Below are 17,317 nucleotides of genomic sequence, written 5' to 3'. Positions count from 1 at the left end.
TAACACAATCATCCTCAAAAATCTAGTTTCCATCATTTGTTTCTACTAGTAATTTGTACATTTCTCTTCTTTACATCCCCTTTGAAATTAATGAGCATATACTACTTACACGTCTACTTCTTCAGAGTTAACTCACTTATAAAACAGATGTTTCTATGGGGAATATGCTTTCATGCTAGCTTTACGCAGCTCCGGCAAGCCCTGTTCTGACATTTCACTCGTAAAAGGGAAGTTATAATGGGAGAATATTCACAAAGTTAAAGCAATTAAGGGAACATTGATTTCCATATGGACTCAGTGAAAAGCTGCATGTTTACACCAAGAGTCAGAATTTTGTCTGAGCAAGGTAGAGATGACTTAACTTTGGGCCTATCTTCATTTCTTTATTTTCTTCAAACAAATACAACAAATACTGTATTGTCTTTGCGTGTAAGGGCTGTGATAACAAAGTACCATGGACTGTATGGCTTAAATGATAGAAATGTACAGTCTCACAGTTTGGGATGCTAGAAGTCTGAGATCAAGGTGTTAATTTTCTAAGGCCTCTCTCCTTGGCTCGCAGATGGCCATTTTCTCCCTGTATCTTCACATAGTCTTCCCTCTCTAGGTGTTATCTGTGTCAATCTCCTCTTATTATAAGGATACCAGTCAAATTAGATTTGAACCCATCCTAATGGCCTCATTTCAACTTAATTATTTCTTTAAAGGTGCTATGTCCAAATAGTCATTCTGTGAAACTAGGAATTAGAGATTCACACATGAATTTTGGGAGGGACAAAATTCAGCCCATAACAGAAATCATGCGTATTACTTTCATTTGTCAATAACAGTACTTTTAAAAATGACATTATCTCTGTTTCTTACATTTTAAAAGGAATAGAACATGTTTAAGATCACAGGACATCTGCATAGGTAAGTATAAATCTTGTTGGCATTTTAATTTTCTCACTGGAAACCTTGTTTTCATGTGCAAGTGCTGAAGGTTCTGGGAGAATTTTTCATTATTGCTCTTATGAAAGCAGCTGTTCAATGAACACAGCATATTTTGTTACCTCATCAAGAAGCAGAGGAAGATTATGTTGTGATCAAGTTTTGTATGGCTATAGTCAATGCTTTTCTGATTGTTTGAGCCTGGTGATTGATTTAATAGGTATCCTCTAGGGCAGTTACTCATCCCTGATATTTGTCCAACTCAAAGCTCCATGTTATTTATGTAAACGATGCTTTATATGCCTTCCATGCAGATAAATCCCAGTTGACAGAACTGTTTAAGAGATGAGTGTGCTCCCAATTGGGATTATGGTCACAGTATTTATCTATATCAACTTTCATGTTACTTCACTGGTAAGTTGGGAGCTTGGAGGATAAGAGGATAAGATATGATTGGGAGAATCTATTTTCTACTCTGAAGTAGTATCTTAACATTTCAGTACACTGTGCATCTAGGAAGACATCAGGAAACAAACAAAGCAAACAGTCTTGAGAACAGATGATTTGTCTTTGAAAAATAAAAGCATATCTAAATAATAGGGAAAATCTGAAACCAGAGCCATTTAGATATACTCAGAAGTTGGACAATGTTCTTATGTGTAACAAGTTCTGCATTTTTAGCTTTGGCTGAGTATTTTTTCTTTTATATGATAGAAAATGAACCTTATATGTTCTTTACATACAAATGATTATTAGAAGATCAAAAGCTACATAAGATTTCTGGTTTAAAATGATAAGACTAGGAACTATGATCTTTCCTCTTGTTTTATAAGGTATCATCCAAAAGCTAAAAAATAATGAGACAAAGGTAGAAGAAATGGTAGAGACACATAAAACCTGATAGAGCTGGGAGACACATAAAACCTCAAAACAATAGCAATATAAAAAGGGAGTATATTGCTTGTTTCCTATGGCTAATTTAACTAAAATATTTTTTGATGAGAATAATTTTGCACAAACAATTTAATTTTATCTATAAGAGACTAGAACAATCCAGTATGAAAATTCTATTTTCTTGATATATTTTTAAAATACTCCTTTCAACAGCATTTTACTTCTTTGACCATGTAAAAGACATATGGATCCTATATTGAAAATATATGGACCAAGTTTCCATATATCCAAATAAATTTCCACTATGTTCTAGTTTCATAACTTTGCCCCTGTGTAATTCCATAGATATGAAATTATACATGGGAAACACCAAGATAATTATTTTATGAAGAGAAACTAGTACTCTCTCATGCCCTATATCCTTTACAAAAATTAAAAGAAGAAAGGGAAAAAAAATCCTCATTAATGTATGCTTGCAAAACAATGGCAGTCATTTTCCTGGCTGAAAACTAAATTATTATGCATTATAGTGTGCATGTCTATGATAAGTAGATTACTATAGATCATTCTGAGAGGAGGTAGAGGGAAGATTGCACTAACATTAGCTTCTCTGGTATTTGCAGGCTGTAAATTTGTTAAATGATAGATGCAAAGATGGAAGGCAGATGGATAGAGGAAAAGACAGAATCAGATACTGGATGAGTTAGTACTGCTGCCTGTGCTTCAGGGCTGTCTTATTACCACAAGGCCAGCAAGCATCAATGTCCCCACATCCCCCACTCCCTCCCCCTGAAATGTACCGATTTATATGAAAATTAAGATTACAAATTAAAGCCTGGCTATCCTGGAGTTTTCCAGTTCATCAGCCATCCAATAAAAATGATGTCAAGCCTGTATGCATAATTCCCAGAAGATTACTTTGTCCTTACAGCTAAGCCCTGTCCCTGATATGAAAGATCTCTATCCACTTTTATTGAAATAAAGAACTAACATCATAATCCCAATATTGAGGTATAATCTTCATTATCTCCTGACCCTCTTGAGGTTCCCCCAATCTATATTACTTCAGATTTGGTTTATTTATAATCCTTATGTATTTACTTTTATTGAGATAGGATTAAAAACTAAAAAAAAAATAAAAGCTTCAAAAAATCCTTGTGATCTCATGATTGAGTTTCATTTCACCAACAATCAACTAATGTGTTAGACTGAGTTTTTTTAAAGTGCTTCTTATAGTTATGTAGTCCAAGCTTGAAAAGGCATTAATTGGTCCCATGTGCTCCTGTTGCATTACATGAATTATTTCCAATTCAACATGGTTTCTGAAATGATGGCATCATCTTCTTTCCCTATTTATTAAAAAAGGGATGGGAGGGGGGGATGTATGAAAAGATAAGCATACACATAAAATCATCCAAAGTAACTTTAATCTCTTTTCTTAGGAAATTTTGATTCATATCTATAGTTAATTACTAGTAAACCACAATCCACCAACCTTTTCTTTCCTCAAGAGCCTTAATAGCCTCTGGCTATGCCTGGGGCTGTTAACTACCAAACTAGTCATTAAACGATGGTCAAGATGATTTCTTGGAGATTATTGCCCATTTATTTTTTTAACAGACAAAACAGAATTTACTTTGCACAAAGAATAAAATAATACTTTAGCCATTTTTTCCTTTTAAAAACATAAACACTGATGAAAATCACATTGTACTGTGGTATTTTCAAAGCATTTCATGTTATTTTAGCTATATTTTCAAACTGAAAACTGGGTTTGTAATGCTCAGGATTTCGCTGGTAATCATCATGTTTTCTTATTTTAAATGAATTGTTTTCTGTATTTGGAAAGAACACATCTTAAGAGATTTGATGTGTTCTTTATTTACTTGTGCCTCTTATTTGTACCTTTGTCCAAGGATATGTTAGGAAGATTTTTGTTTTTTAGAACTGAAAACGGTATGAAAAGAGAAATACTTTACCACTGGCATAAAACAGCACTGGAGTGTTTTCTTGCTTATATAATATTTATTGTTTGATTGAAAAGAATTCTTATTCTATCATTATTGATATAAAATGGGACTCATTATAATTTTTATTGGCTCAATTATTCCTCATCTGTGAACCATTCATTTTCACTCATTTGTGTTTTTACTTGAGCACCTGCTATTGCCTGGGCACATTCAGAGGCAAATCATTAGAGAATGCAGAAAAAAACTAGAAAGACAAAAACAGTCTTTGATCACTTAATCATCTTTCTGCCAAAAATAATATTCAAACATAAAAACATGTATTGAAATGATCAGACTTATTAAAATGTTTACTCACCAGCTAAAAAGAAGGTAGCTGAAACAATATTTTGGTATCCTTAATATTTTATGGTTATCAGTTTATTTATGTGAATTTGCTTATTTAACCCTCATACCAACTCTACAATTCTTTAAAGCAACCTTATAATTATTCCTAGTTTCTGGATGTCGAAATTGAGACTTTGGAATTGCTGAAGATATAGAAGAAGAAACAAGAAAGTACTGGAAGAAAGATGCAGAAAAGGAAGTTTCAGGGGTTCAACTTAACACCTTAATTCCTGCACTTGCTTACAGACAAGAAATTTCCTTTCTTTTGAAAACTACGGCTCAAGATGGCAGGACACCCCATGGAATCCCAGTTTAGATCTTGAAACACGTAGAATAAGAATGGTATTGGTTAGATAGTTTTAACCTACCAATTAGAGGTTTATTTGAATTAAATATGAATATTCTTTCTGAGAGCAAGACTGCCAGTTATTAATAATTTATAAAAATTGCTTAATACCAGCTACAGTGTAGGTCTGATTGACTGATATAACTGTGGGAAGAAGTAATAGAAAGAGAAAAGGAACTGAAAAAGTGATATGGGAGTATGGCTTATTTTGAAGGAATTATAGTTTTGGCCAGTGTCTAATGTAAGCTAGAAAAGAATAATACTGGGCACCAGGGATGAGTGAAGAATTCATTTATGTCTTTGGCTTAGCCCAGCGCTATTTGACTTAAGACAGTGTGTATGGTGTCCTGGAAAAGGTTTATAATTTATGAAGCTTTGAATTCTCAGGGATAAGCCATGAATTACAGGGTGATTCCAAAAGCTTTACATTCTAAGATAAGCCACTGTTATGCTTTTTCCTCATTAAAGACAGGAACTTTCTGTTTTTCAGCAAAACTGACCCAAATGTCTTTTTTAATAAGCATTGTACTGGCATGCAGAAATTTAAACTATAAATACAGTCTTTTTTCTTTGTTCAGTGTACCCAATTATTATGAAAACAACTTTACGTTATGAAAATAAAATTCAAATCAGTAATACAACTTTTTTTTTGAACAAAGAAAACAGAGGATTCAATACAACTTTCGTAGTCTTTTTTTTTCACCTTGCCTTTATAAAAATAGCATCTTTGACTTTGTAGCTGACAATTTTCTCCTTCATACAGTGTCACTCCTAAACCAGTTTTCTAACTCCGAATTCAGATTTCTATCATCTGCTGACAAATGACAATTTCAGCTTATTTCATGGTGCTCCTATTAGCCTTCCAAGGATTTAGTTTTGATAGGATTGCTATCATTATAAAACAAGGTATATGTAATTATATACTTCAACATTTCCAAAGCAGGTACCTTAGATTGTAACTCCAGGTATTACCTAGAGTGAATGAGTTTAACCTTTGTGATACTACCACTAATTAAAAATGCAGTTGAGTTAATGATGCTAATTAGGCACAAAAGCTATGTTATTTCAGCTTAGATACCTACTAGATATAGGCTTAATCTACCTCACCCCCAACAATTAGAAGGAAGATAATAAAATTAAAGAACATGTATTAAATGTTGAAAAATATATATTAGATTATTGCCTTTCAAGGGTTACACAGGCATGAGTAATTCTAAGGAACTCAAATTCTGCATTCTCAAGTTCCACATGTATACCTTTCTAAAATCATCTGCCTAAGAGCACTTCTACGGGCTTCCTCTCTCACCTTTCTTTCACATTAATCTGCCACTTTACAAAAGAGATGTCTCTCTCACCCACTAGGAATCTTACTAGAGGACACTGTCCCAGGATGCAAAAATGTCTTGGTTGCCAAAGGAGCAATTTAAAAAATTTGTTTCTTAAAAGCCTCCTGAGTACATGATTTTTCAAAATTCTTTTTAACACTTATTATTTAACAAAGTTTTAACTTGTGTACCAGCTTTCAGGAGTAAAAGACTAAGGGACTTAAAACCCTCGTTAGAGTTCTGGTAATGGAAAACCAGCCAGATGCTTGGCCTAATGTACTATTATGGTTTTATTTACTTATTTAAGAGCGGGGGTCTTGCTTAGGTTGTCCAGGCTGGTCTCAAACTCTTGGCCTCAAAGATCCTCCCACATCAGCCTCCTGATTAGCTGGGATTACAGGGATGGAGCACCAGGCCCAGCCAGTTTACTAAAGCTTTTGAATATGCAAAAACTTTGGTCAGTGTTGGTGTTTGTGTGAATCTCCTTTACTCAAAACCATGTAAATGGGAGATTAAGTACAGTTTGGTTTATATGAAAAATATATCATGTATGACTGCTTAGGTCATAGAGAGTAAAAGATAACTTTTATTCAGTCATCTTTTCTTTTTAAATGAATGTACAGAAAGTTGGCTTGCTATATTTACAGAAATTCACCTTCTTCATATTTTATTCCTTAAAATACCCACATACATGCATATCTTTGTCCTTGCCGACATGGTTATTATTTGATGATAAATTCTCTGAAAGACTGATTCTTTTCTGGACCATTAAAGAGGAAACAAGCAAACAAAAAAAAATGATCACTGTTACTCTACACCAGTTTAAATTGAGGGGTTAAAAACGTCTAAAAGTAAAAATGTTCACAATAGCATTTTTATTTCTTTTTACAAATTACAATGCAGTTTTTTTAACACTACTTTATTACATAATAACTCTGAAGGCACAAAAGTTATTTTTATCTCAATTTTGTAAGTAAGACAACTGATGCCAGAGGATATCCAAGTTGTAATAAGCTAAACTAGGACCAAAATTTAAGCTGCTGGACTCTGGACTCTGTGATTTCTCACTCTATTGAATCACCTCTTGTGAAAATCGTTCAACTTGTTACGGACTGTGTTCTAGGTAAGCGTCTATAAAACGCGGTTGAGGTGATGACAATGTCAAAGGTATCAAATCTATCTTAATTTTGGTTAGGAAAGCAATATATGCATAATTTAAAATGAAAATAATTTTTTACCCCTGGAACTTCATAAACTGTTAATTCCCATGCCCTAATAAGGAAGCATGGTGTTTAACCCTTCAAGTACACCTCAAGGAAATGATCTCTGTGTTTCAGATTTCAAAGAAGCATTCATGTCTAGGAAAAAGTATTAATATAAAAAAAGACCTTGATAAGTCACTTAGTCTGTTTCATTGGATTTTGGCTGGATACTGTGTTCTTAAAAGTTCTAACTCAAGATGGCCATATGGTGATGGGATATGAGGAGCTAATGACATGGGTGGAAGGACATGTGGTTCCAGACATGCTAGGTGTCTGGTTCCTAACAAGACACTGCAGTATTTGAGATTTCTGTTCTGGAAACAAATTGGGAAAATTTCATAGCGTGATTTGTGAATGTTCTCATCCTTCACGCTTATGCTGTCTACCACCTTGCCAAGTTGTAGCTATTGTTTGCTTGAAAAGAAAGGAGGTGGAGGAAAGTAGTGACCAAAAAAAGCCCTAAAAATAACATACATGATATCACATTTATGTAAAATACATATGGAAGAATGTGTCAAATGTTCATTTACGTAATTTTAAAATATTTTTAATTTATAAATTACATTTAGAAGTTTTAAGTTTATAGAAAGTGAGCTGAGTTCCCATATACTACCTCATCGTTTCCCATGTTTTATAATAAACAAAAATTTGTTATGTCTGCTCTGAATTATTTGCTTCTTTTGATGAATTAATTGAAATCTGCAGAGTATTACCATGGTAAAGAGCTTCCTTCATATTATCTTTATGAAGAATTCAACACCTTGTACAAATAAATGATTTTCAGATGACAGTGTGCAAAACAATTACCTGGAGGCTTGTTAAAAATACAGGACTGATTTTGTAAGTCTGAGCCAGAGACAAAGAAACTGCATTTTTAACATAGCACCCAGGTGATTCTGATGCAATAAGCATATGAACTACACTTTGAGAAACAACGGACTAGAAATTCTTATCCCTAGACGGAAAATCTCTATTAGACCACCTGAACCCATACATACTTCTGCTGCTCCTTAAAATTAAAAAGAAAAAAGATTCAGTCATCTTTTTCAAATCCTGTTAAATGTGGTCCGCATGGAAAACAATTTCAGTGTCTGAGCTAATTTATCAACCAATGAACACAATAAATTGAGTGAGAGTTACAAATGAAATTTTTAAAATTCTTATATACCATTCACTTGCCTAGGATCCAATGAGGTAAAATTGCTATATCAAAGCATCCTAAAAGATACACTGTTGATTATCAATACATTTTATAAACTATATATATATATACTTTTTTGTTGTGCACATTTTTAACAAACTCTGATTTTATTAAAATTATTAGGCCATCAAACTTATGTGGTACAATCTCAAAGACAAACAGGATTTCTGTAAATGTATATACATAAATGTATTTAAGAATGGGAATCTGAATTATTTAGGGTCTAATACATTATAAAATATCCTAATGGCTAGTCACAGGTGTTTTGGACCCCAGTCCAAGGGTTGGAGATAAGCTTTAAGACCCTTACTAGTCAAAGTGTGGTTCCTGGACCAGCAACATGAGCAATGTAGGAACTAGTTAGAAATGCAGATACTCAGGCCTCACCAGATACACTGGAAAAAAAAAAACTGCATTTTTAACATAATACTCAAATGATTTAGCTGCACATAAAAAAATAAAACTTTCTTTCCAGTGTTTCAGTCCTGATCCTTTCCAAATTTTCCTGGCTCTGGAGTAATTTCCAGTACTATTCCCCATTTCTCCCTATATCCACATACCCCATTTTTATTTCACATGGTCATCTCTTGTATCTTGCTCTTACCTCCAAAGAGAAAACCATACAGACTTTAGAAATTCACAGGCTTCGTTCACAAGTTTTCCTCTTTTAACCAAAGGAAACTTAGCGTCCTTATGAATATCTTTAAACAATCTGCTAGCAGACCTGAGCACATCCAGTAGTTTATTTAAAGCTGCAACTGAATAAAAGGAGTGTAGGTTATTATAGCTAATACAAGGGTATTCACATCATTAACTGGCCTCCCTCCTTGCTTCAAAGCCTAGCTTTGGTCTCTCCAGGACGATGCTTAAGTAAAAAGCAGTGAGTCTATTCAGAATAACAAAAAAATAATTTTTCCTATGTAAAAAGAACAATGCTATTACAAAAAAAAAAAAATTGTACCACAGACTCCCATAATTTGTGTTTCAAAAAGCCACTGCTGCTACTACATCACCACTACTATCCTGGAACCATTATGAACATGTTAATCTGTGCCTAAAACAATATTAGTATTGCTGTTTATTTTATTTTCATTATCTAAACAGGATAGCCCAAACCAGTTAGGCTCCTATAATTCTGCTTTCTTCTGGTATGAGACTGGGAAAGAAGATATGATAATAACAAGGAAATGCAGCCAATTGTTTTAGTAAATAACATTGCAGAACTCATATATAATTTCTCATTTTCCAGTAGCTTCAACTCCTATCAAGTTACTAGAGACAGCAAGTCAATGTGCCTGGTGCTGGAGAAAAATCATTCAGGTAAGCTGAGGCTATTCCTTCTGTTTCTCCATCTGTTAAGCTGTTAACACTAAGACATATTGACAAAAGCTCAAGGAAAACATGGAATATTTCATCAGTAAGATTATGCTGCCCTGGAGACAGATGTTAGAAAGCTGTTATATTTAAAAATAAAGAGATAAACACATGGTTGAAAGGAAAGAATAAAATAATTTGAGAGAGAAAATTAAAAAGAAAAAGATGGAAAGATAGATTGTATCATACTGTATTGGCACAAGAAATGCCAAATCCTTTTATGTAGGGAAAACCTTTTTCTGCCTCAGGCAATCATTTACCATTAGGTAGACATTCTTAGAGTGCACTGGGATAGATCTGTAAGAAGTGCTTAGCAGGGCTGATTATGATTACACAGTAAAGACTTATCTCTTGTCATCAGATAGTTAAAGTCCAGGCTTTGACTTAAATCCATATGCACTAGTTTTTATAAAAATTTAAACATGAAAAATGTTATGTACTTTGGTAATTCACATTCATTGAACATGAAAACATTAAGTAATGATAACTCTGGATTTATCTGGTGACTTTCACTGCAGAGGTCAAAGTACTTTGTCTTCACTTATTTTTACTAGAGAAAAATAAAAAAGATTATAATTGTAGGTTATATAAATATTTACAACTGACATACAGTAGCGACATATTAAGCAAACACATTTTTAAAACAGATTCTCCATTTTGGCTAAAATTTTTAACACATTTATAAATAAAATGCAAAGAATAGAAACAGGAAAGTAGAAAGAACTTTGGCTTTGAATTCAAACAGAACTGGGTTCAGATTCACTTGTCTGAGCTTCAGTTTCTTCAGCTGTAAAACAGGGATAACAATACCTACTTTACAGGGTTACCAAAAGGATTAAACATATTACTAATGAAGACCCTGGCACTGTGTGTGAACACTGCAGGTATTCAATAAATGGCAGGTGACATCATCACAGAAAACTAACACAAACAAGCACATTAGAGATTCCAATTTAATTACCATTTGTCCTTTTCTTGAAATCTCCAAGTTCTGATTGTACAGCAGAAGCCCCTAACTTAACACCTTTTCCCACTGGGAAGGTGATGCCCTTTTCCTCAAAAAAAAAAAAAGGGGGGGGGGGGTGGCGGAATAGTACAAAGGAGGAGTTCCCAGAGAAAGGAAAAGGAAACATAATACATCTTCCATGAAAGAGGAGGAAGGGGCATGAGGTCTGACTCCATGGTCCTGACTACCTCCTCAAGGATGAAAACCCAGGTAAATAATGGCAAAAACTGAAAGCTGGAAAGTTTTAAGAGTTTGCCCTGCTTCCTGTTCAACAACATTCTAAAAGGAGAAAACCTTGCAGGATAACCACATCCAACACAGGACTACTACAAACAGAATAAAATGGCAGCGTGGTATGAGTCGGCCAAGAAAGGTCTCAAACTTCCTCGGCTTTTGTGCAGCAGCTCTTGTGTCCAGATACTCCTTCATGATCCCAGCAGGGTATGTGAAAGGTGGTTGTTTAGAGTTGAGAGTGAGAAGCCATTCTGTTCACTGTGAGCTGATCCCCACAGTAGATGCTGCAGAGCAGACAGACCAAGCCAAGGTTCACAGGGTAGCTGTGGTTGAGACATGAGGACCTGCAATGCTGATGAAAAGTGAGAAGAAAACAAATGAGCAAGGGAAAGCTATAAGCTCTGACAGCTCTGAAAGAATACTGGTTTAGTTAATGATAGACAGAAGTAGCAGATAAAGAAATCCAGTAAGTAGTCTGGACTAGATCTATCTCCATGGAAGTCAGTGAGAATTCAGATGACTGTACAAAGACCACACATAGATCTGGGGCTTTCTCCCCTCCCTGCCATAAAAACACATGAACCTTTCCTGACATCTAAAAGACATTTCTGCCAGGAGAAAGGGGCAGAAAGAACACCGAAAAACTGGGATTTACCCCCAAAGAACCTATTTTAAAACTACAGAAACTTGAGATAATTTTACTTGTCATCTTTAAATTCTATCCCATCCTACTCCACTCAGAAGAAAATTTATTCCAATTCTAAAGAAACAAAAGGCCTTTTCAGCTCTTCATAAGTTACATGCAATGTGTCCAACTCTGTAAGTCATATTTTCTTTCTGTGAGACCTGGACAGGAAACCAAAATATCCATTATGCTTCTTTATTCACAAATTAAAGTACCCTAATTATATCAGGTAAAAGGAAGTAGTATCATACATACATTATATTCCTCTCCTTTAAAAAAAAATTACTACATGGGCCATTTGAGAAGTCCATTCATTCATCCATTCAATAAATATTTACTGAGTACTTTCACATCTATCACATGCTCATAGAAGTAAATAAGACTGAGGTTGGCTATTATGCACAGAGCAGTTAAAAAGCATTTTTGTATAAAATCATTGTTATAAAAAAGTCTGTTGCCAAAATAACAAGTGAAGCAAGTTGCAAGAAGTAATATTATTTCAAATCTAAAATTTCAAAGTATATTTGCTATAACAACAGAGATATAAGATGTGGAGGAACAGGTTAGAAAGACTACCTTCACTGCTTTTTCATTTTGTTAATATAGGCTTGCAAAAGAAGTTACATAAAAACTAACATTATATGGCTGTTTTAGTTATCTCAGTAAATACTGCTTGAAAATTTTAAGAAATTAAACTGAGAAAGTCAAGTAACATTGTAATAAAGGTTCTAGGTTAGTCTGTTGGTTAAGAGCATAGGTATTTTTCATAAATATTCCTTTTAAAATGTGAGTATTACAGCCCTGTTTTTTGATACAGGGTCTTGCTCTATCACCCAGCCTGGAGCACATTGGTGCAATTATGGCTCACAGGAGCCTCAAACTCCTGGGCACAAGTGATCCTCCAGCCTCAGACTCCTAAGTAGCTAGGACTACAAGTACACACCAGCATACACCACCACTTTAGCTTTTTTTTTTTTTTTTTTTTTAAGTTTTTGTAGAGACCAGATCTTGCTATGCTTCCCAGGCTGATCTTGAACTCCTGGCCTCATGCAATGCTCCCATCTTGGCCTCCCAAAGTGCTGGGATTATAGGAATGAGCCATTGTGCCCAGTCCAAGCCCTTAATTTCTTATCTTATTAAGCTCAAATTTTTACACTATCAGATTTTCCATAAAGGTGGGCTATGGAAGCCTGAAAAATACATGCTAATTGTAAATATGGTGTTATAAACATGAAACAGCATTATGGCTTTACTTTTTAAAAGTCCTATAATTTTCTGAAGATATTTATTTATAGAAATTCCATTGTAGAATATTTTCAGACAGGCTTTTCCACTGGCTCTTTGAATCATTGCCCATTCAAAGAAATTTAAATATTCTGTCTAACCTCTTGTACCACAAAGTTCCTTAGATTTTACATACAAAAGCATAGAGAGAGTACAAAATTTAGGAAAAACCGCTTTTAATCAGTTACTTCTGACAAAGTTGGTATTTCAGTCATCCTACATGTACATCATACACTGATTGAAAGGTGACATTATTAGAGATTATAAATAATTCAATAAATGGGATCTATCTGATTAGTATTTCAAAACAATATTTTATCTCTTCCCAACCCCCTCTTTATCTTCACAGAGTGCAGTTGCATTTGAAATCTATGGTTTCTGGCATATCTGGGGTAAGGTTATACTAGGAATTTACCAGACCTGTCAGTCTGTAAGTTTCTTCCATATTTCATTATATCATTCCAGTTATAATTAGTTGTCTGGTAAAATTAAGAACAGTCTATTTCAGTAAATGCTCATGTGAACATTTAACAACTTTTTGTTAGAATGACAGCTTAGCAACACAAAGAATAAACCAGAAAGGAAGAGTCCCCGAAGTAACCTTACTTAACTCAATGCTGCCAGCTCAATTGAAAATGCTAAGATTTTGCATTTTTTCATTTTTGTTATTAATTATCAAGCACATATTTCTTGTCAGGAGATGAGCAGCAGTTTGAAGACATTCCTGCCTCAACCAGCATGTTTTGAACTGACCTGTCTTCATTGCTATGGCTTCCTAGAAACTTTGTAGTTGACAAGCGATGATTCAGCTGAATGCTTTGACATTCAGTTTGTCAGTGAAAGCTATTTTAATCATTAAGATACATTTCCCTTCCAAGATTGCAAACTGTTGCTGCTCATACACAACATTCTATAATTTGATTACTGTAGAGAAGAAGAGAAACTGAAGGGTTACTATTACTATCGATTATATTAGGAGCTAAAATTTATGGAATATTTTACTGTGTGTGAGGAGTTGTACTTAGTAATTTACATAGATTGACTCATTTAATCCTCTCAATCATGGGGTCTGACCACCTGAGACTGCATTCTTGTTTTCCACTTACTATTGGTATAACATGCAGCCCTCTCTGTGATATGATTTCCTCATCCACAAAATGCAGTAACAGTACCTAGCTCACAGGATTATTATGAGGATTAAATGAAACACATTATTAACAGTGCTTAAAATAATACCTGCAACACAGTGCATTTTCATAGTGTTAGAGTAATTTTTATTACCATTTTTTAGATGAAATCGACCAGTTCTTCACCAACTGTCTTTCTCGGCATCACTTCTAACTATGTCTCTGTTCCCAAATCCAAAAGTACAGATAACGGAAAATGGAAAATAATTTTTCAGGACAATTTTTCTGTAGACATTTGAACTCCAGCTCCACAGGAGGGTGCACAATTGTGGAAGTATAATACTTTTGCAGTATGAGCCTTTTAAATGTTTTTCCTGTTCTTTCTTTCTTCACTGTAGCCTTTCCCTATTCAGGAAGCTAGACATATGTGCTGAGGAATCCCTATTAAATGGGTTGGAAGTGAAGATTTAGACAGTTTGGCGGACTTAGAGGAGAGAGGTTATTTCTTCCAGGTTTGAATGAGTGGCATAATGGCAGCAAGATAGCAGTTTTGCTGCTACCTTGCTTTCCACAGTTTTCCATGCCCATGTTTGTAAAAGAGCATAAGAAATATGTATCAGATGTTTATGTAGACAACCTCAGCAGCCTAACAGAGTTTCCTGGGCGATGTCATAGAATGAGAGCAGCTGTATGATCCCATGGAAGCTAAACTTCTCATAGTCCTGAGCACCACTACGATGTTTCCTATTGCGGCAGAAACTATGCTGTGTTGTTACTGAACTCCTTCCTTTCTTTTCTGAGCATAAAGCTAAACTGAATATCCTAGCCTCCCCTGTAGTTAGTTGGGTAAGTGAGACTGATTTTTAAAACCTTTATGAACCACTATATACGTTCTCTTCTCTCATCTGCTAGTTAACATATATGAACCAGTTGAAGGACATATGAGTCTAGAAAATGACAAGCGTCCTTTAATTAGGAGTTATTAACCTGGGATATATTTAATGAAATGTAGGAGAACCATGAGCTTGGATTTGGAACAAAAACAATTCTGTATTTTCATCAACTAACTGAAATCTGGCAATTCTTTCCATTTTAAATGTAGGAATTAACATGCAGTAGTATTAATAATACTTGGAACTTTGTCACCAATAAAAATCATAAGTATTTTCATATCACATTATAGATACTTAAGGTATCTTGAATATCATTTATACTCAAATTTACTGTGAAATAATAGTAATTATTAGGCTCACTGCGATTCAATATGCTAACAAAAAGCACATATATTATTAAAACAAAAATATTTTTAAAATAGTCAATAACTGTATATTGATGAAATTGTTTTTCTTTGTAATCTAGTATAACTTTTACATATTTTAAAAACATTTTTCTGTTTCACCAGATTGTCAAAAGGAGCTATAGAAAATTAAGAATCCCTGTTCTAGATAGATCCCTGAATGACTCCATGGAGTTGGGTCATCTTTTCCCCTCCACTCCACATCACCACCACACTGATGACCCACATTGTATATGATGTAAGAAATAAGATTTCACTGGGTTAAGTTACTGAAATTTCAAAATCAATTTTTAGAGCAGTTAGCCTGTGCAGACTAATACTAATATACCCTTTCTACCAAAATGGCAAGAGGCCTCTGGGTGGAAAAGACCCACAAGTGCATCCTGAGGATCAAAGATTGGATGGGGCCATTGAAAATGTCTCCGCAGATAACAACTCAGAAAGAGGGTGAAGCTCAGTCCAGGAAACATTTCCTTCAACTCAGAAACAAAGTTCAAATACAGTACCATAAAGAAACAGTTCAATTATTTTTTAATTTGTATGCTGAAATTTATAACTGTGACACAACAATGAATTTCCTTATTTATTATTTCTCTCTTACTAGAGTGGCAGTTATTTTTGTTTCTCATAGCAGATATTAAGTGCTTTTGAATTAATCAAAGTTTTGTACGTATGTTTTTAAAATACATCTATGGTTTTAAAACAACCTCTGATTAGCTCTGCTCTCAGCTAGAGTTTAACACAAGAGAAGCAACTAACTACAAAGATGAGATCAATACTGTGTAAGTCCTTCTATGGAGAATATGAAAGTTGAAATTTTTTTAAAAAGGCCTGTTGATTCAAAGAGTCTTGATAGAGCCCTCCAGAATTTTCAAGATGTAAATTTTTGAGGTGTAAATTTGACAACAATTTTCTCAAGGCATCAAGTTTTGTTTAATTTCATCTTTGCTTTTAGACTGTTCTGCCACCTTTATTTTAACCTTAGACTAAATGAATCAGTCATTCTGAAACTTTCAGGTTATTAAAACCTCCTCTGAGGACAGATTCTAACCACCAAAGATTTACTGTATCTAAATTTTTATAATGTATTGAACTGTAACTGAATAAAAATAAAATGGGGTTGGTGTGCAATTGTTTAGGTTTTGGGATTAAAATGCAAAACAATATAGTCCATTTATGCTTGAATGCTCTATAATATAAACATCAGTCTGTCCTGATCACTGCTGTATACTCAGCTCAAGCCAAATGCCTGACAGAGAAATATTTTTATGAATGAGTAGACTAATCAAATAGCATTTATTAAACTTATATACAGAATATGCCATTCATGACTAGACTTTGCCATAAGAAAGTTGCTGCCTTTCACACATGTAAGGGAAGGTGACTAAATTAAGAAGTTAATGCTTCTAAACTGCCAGTAGCTCACTGACCCTTGAAATTCCTAAGGTGATACAAATTTCTTTGATGGAAGAAATACTGTGGCATTATATTATCACAAGTAAGTTGCTTCTAACATATCAATCTTTTAAAACTTAGTTTCAGGCTGGGCACAGTGGCTCATGCCTGTAACCCCAGGACTTTGGAAGGCTGAGGTAGGTGGATCACCTGAGGTCAGGAGTTCAAGACCAGCCAGGCCAACATGGTGAAACACCGTCTCTACTAAAAGTACAAAATTAACTGGGCATGGTGGCGCATGCCTATAATCCCAGCTACTCGGACACTGAAGAAGAAGAGGAAATCACTTAAACCCAGGAGGCGGAGGTTGCAGTGAGCCGAGGCCGCACCATTGCACTCCAGCCTGAGCGACAAGAGTAAAACTCTGTCTCAAAAAAAAAAAAAAAAAACAGTTTCAGTAGTTTCTTAGTATTCGCATAAGTATGTATTAAGAAGTACAAGAATTGTTTTGGCTCTTTAACTTTTCATGTTAATTTTCACATTTGTAAAAGTAAATGGCATAAGGAACCCTCTAAGTACCCATTTCCCAACCCAACAATTATA

General features: G+C 34.5%; 1 protein-coding gene across 10 annotated transcripts in view; it reads right to left on the bottom strand.

Annotated features, from left to right (window-relative positions):
* NAA11 (N-alpha-acetyltransferase 11, NatA catalytic subunit) overlaps nt 1-17,317 on the bottom strand; it is a 230,093-nt gene that overhangs the window by 210,596 nt on the left and 2,180 nt on the right. The window contains exon 2 of one of the 10 annotated variants that reach the window (XM_035293459.3): nt 2,620-3,173. The exons of 8 other annotated variants lie outside the window; for them this stretch is intronic. The gene's annotated coding sequence lies outside the window, so the exon portion shown is untranslated. Of the gene's footprint in view, nt 1-2,619; nt 3,174-3,209; nt 11,279-17,317 lie in introns of those variants that run through there. One more of the 10 variants, XM_008993103.5, reaches the window with a different exon arrangement.

This window comes from Callithrix jacchus, chromosome 3, assembly GCF_049354715.1.
Source record: "Callithrix jacchus isolate 240 chromosome 3, calJac240_pri, whole genome shotgun sequence".
Classification (NCBI taxonomy): Eukaryota; Metazoa; Chordata; class Mammalia; order Primates; family Cebidae; genus Callithrix; species Callithrix jacchus.
This window is presented reverse-complemented; position numbering and strand designations above follow the sequence as displayed.